General features: G+C 37.6%; 1 pseudogene; it reads right to left on the reverse strand.

Moving 5' to 3' along the window:
* Positions 1-329: 329 nt before the first annotated feature.
* Positions 330-918, reverse strand: LOC100028539 (40S ribosomal protein S11-like; annotated as a pseudogene).
* Positions 919-3,755: the final 2,837 nt, after the last annotated feature.

Here is a 3,755-nt window from a genome sequence, read left to right on the forward strand (position 1 = left end):
AACCGGTTCAGTTACTGAGAAAAATAGTGTGTGTGTGGGTGGGGTGGGGTGGTAGTGAATAAAATTTTGAATTCACAAAGATCTTGCTAGTCATAAGAGGGGGGCACTGCCAGCCTTCTTCATTTCACTATCTCCTGTACCTTAAATTTCATTGTTGGTGTCCTTAATTTGTATCTTTTCTGACTTCTTAACCCATAATAAAATAGAATTTAATATTCTTATTAGACCCTGAGAAAATAGTTGGAAGTGGGGTGGAGAGCAAGGATGATCTTAGAGATGATAGAATAGATCCATTGCTGGATTTTGAAGCTGGAAAACCCGAGATCAAATCATTGCTCCAGACATTTAATTAACAGTAAACTCAGTGCCCGTGTACCCGCCTGCCCGCCGCGAGGAGGGGCTCAGAACTTCTGGAACTGCTTCTTGGTCCCTGCTGCTTTGGTGATCTTCGGCACGTTGAACCTCATGGTCTTGCTGAGAGACTGGCACTTGCCCACAGTGAGGATGTCTCCAATCTGGACGTCTCGGAAGCAGGGGGACAGGTGCACTGACATGTTCTTGTGGCGCTTCTCAAAGCGGTTGTACTTGCGGATGTAGTGCAGGTAGTCTCGGCGGCGGATGATGGTTCTCGGCATCTTCATCTTGGTCACCACACCAGACAGAATCCTGCCGCGGATGGACACGTTCCTGGTGAAGGGGACTTCTTGTCGATGTAGGTGCCCTCGATGGCCTCCTTGGGTGTCTTGAAGCCCAGACCGATGTTCTTGTAGTAGCGGGGCAGCTGCTCCTTGGCCGTGTCCCCCAGCGGCACCCGCTTCTTGTTCTGGAAGATGGTCGGCTGCTTCTGATAGGCACGCTCCGTTTGGATGTCCGCCATGGGGCCTCTCAGATCCGCTCGCGCTCTCCTCACTCAGGCGGCTATACAGGAAAAGGCTTCGGGCAAGTCACTTAAATTCTCTCAGCTTTCATTACCTCATCTGTAAATTGGGTACAATAGCAGCATTTTCCTCACAAAATTGTTGTAAGAATCAAATGAGATTATATGGATGTGTACATGTGTGTAAAAGCTTTGCAAATATTAAATTGCTTTACTGTAAAAATGTTAGCTCCTATTAAGGTTCAACACCATGTTTTCCTGTACCCTGATTCAAAATAGTCTTATACTGTAACCTTGTGATTTTACTATGTAAAAAGCCAAGTTTTCAATGTTTCTCAGAAATCATTTCCTTCCTCCTAAGAGGATTGTGTTTCCTATAAGAACATAGTATCAGGCTAGCCTCTTAGTGGAATATAAATTGAATATTAGCAATTTTCTCTATGAATGAATGCTTCAGGAGAAACCTACTTACTAATAGACCTTTAGTTCTGCCAAGATCAGCAATTTCCTGACTTTAAAATTTCAAGGGATTTGCTGCAGACATTGAGTTCAACCTACACTTGAACAATAATATTTTCTAGCAAGGGCATCAGGGAGGCATAGTGGTTCACTGCATCTACCTGAAGTCAGATAGACTCATTTACAGGAGTTCAAGACTATCCTTCAGCACCTATGGGCTGTGTGACCCTGGGCAAATCAAGTAAGCCCATTTGTCTGAATTCTTTATTTTTGAAATGGAAATCTAGGGATAGAAAGGCAAACTATTCCAATATCTCCAAGAGAATCCCAGATGGGTTAAAAAAACTCGATATTTAATAAAAACTGTTGGGAAAACTGGAAAACAGAATGACAAAAACTAGGTATAGACCAATTTCTCACACCCTATACCAAGATAAGGTCAAATGGGCATATGAGTTAGATATAAAGAGTGATACTGTAAGTAAATTAGGGGAACATAGAATAATTTACTTGGTTGATCTATGATGAAGGGAAGTGTTTATGACCAAACAAGAGATGGAGAGCATTATAAAATATAAAATTAATATTATATTAAATTTAAAAGATTTTGTACCAAAAAAATAAAACCAAAACCAAAACAAAACAATATAACTGATATTAGGAAGGAAACAACAAACTGGGAAAATATTTGTAACAAATTTTTCTGATAAAGACCTAATTTCTCAAATCTGTAGAGAAATAAATTTATAACAATACAAATCATCCTCTGACAAATGGTCAAAGGATATAAAAAGGCAATTTTCAGATGAAGAATTCAAAATTATCATAAATCACATAAAGTGTTCTAAATCACTCTTGATTAGAGGAATGCAAATTAAAACAACGCTCAGGTGCCACCTCATACCTATCAATAGGACAGTAAAGGAAAGTAATAAATTTTCAAGAGGATGTGGCAAAATTGGGATACTAATGCATTATTGGAGTTGTGAACTGATCCAATCATTCTGGAGGGCAATTTGGAACTATGCCCAAAGAATATAAAACTGTATGTACCCTTTGATCTTGTAAAACTCAACCACTGGATCTGTATACCTAAAAGATTATAAAAAAGGGGAGAGGATCTACTTGTACAAAAATATTTATAGCAGGTCTTTTTGTGGTGGTAAAGAAATGGAAATTGAGGAGATGTCCATCAATTGGGAACTAGCTGAACAAATAGTGGTATATGACAGTGATAGAATACTGTTGTGATAAAAGAAATGAAAAACAGGATGATTTCAGAAAAATCTGAAAAGACTTACATGAACTGATACTGTGTGAAATAAGCAAAACTTGGAAAACATTGTACACAGTAACAACAATATTGTATGATGTTCAACTGTGAAAGGCTTAACTACTCTCAGCAATACAATGATCCAGAACAATCCTGAAAGACATATGACAAATAATGCCATTCACTTCCAGGAAATGGACTGTTGGATTCAGATATAGATCAAAGAATACTATCTTTCACATTAGTTTAAGGTTTTATTTTGGTGTTTTGACTTAAAATGAGTATTCTCTTACAACAATGACTAACATGAAAGTATGTTTTGCATGGTAATACATGTTACAATCTAGATGAAATTGCTTACTATCTCCAGGAGCTGGAAGAGAAGGGAAGGAGGGAGACAATTTGGATCTTATAATTTCAGAAAACATGTTGAAAATCATTATTACATTTAATTGGGAAAATAAAGTATCTTTGAATTAAAAAAACTAAAATAAGTAAATAAATGAATGAATTACATTTAAAATTTTTTAAAAGTGAACCCTAAATGAGATTGTGAAGAATAAAACACCACTGAAATGACTGAACAACAATGTAATAGAAACATTTATCATCATCCTTTACTAGAAGACTAACAATGAAGGTAGCTCTCTCCCTTCAACATAGTTCTTTGGACATTTAGACAACTCTGTGTAGATCAGGTGTACACCTCTTCACAAACTCACTTGGCATTACATGAGATTGTATGGCAGATAGGACAGTAGCCAAAAAAAAAGTGTATGATTGAGGGAATGGACTTAACTAGATTTACAGGGTGAAATCTCTGCATGAGCCACCAGATGGTACTCTAAATCCTGATCCTTTGGACAGACTTGTTGGGACTTTGCTGGGTCCTGCAACTCATAGCCTTGCTGCTTGTCCCTTGTGAACCTCAGTTTCAACCTTCCTTGCATGGGCTTGAAGTTTGAGAAATTCCTGATGATCATTTCTGATTTATGTGACTAATTTTGTCCCTATCCCTTCAGAAGTCTTATTTCCTTTCCAACTTGGTTTCCCCAAACATATAATATGTCTATATTATGGATTAAAGTGTACCTGCTAAAATAAATCCAAAAGAAAAGATACATCATTAAAACTCTTAAATTTCAG

The sequence above is a fragment of the Monodelphis domestica genome, chromosome 2 (assembly GCF_027887165.1).
Source record: "Monodelphis domestica isolate mMonDom1 chromosome 2, mMonDom1.pri, whole genome shotgun sequence".
Classification (NCBI taxonomy): domain Eukaryota; kingdom Metazoa; phylum Chordata; class Mammalia; order Didelphimorphia; family Didelphidae; genus Monodelphis; species Monodelphis domestica.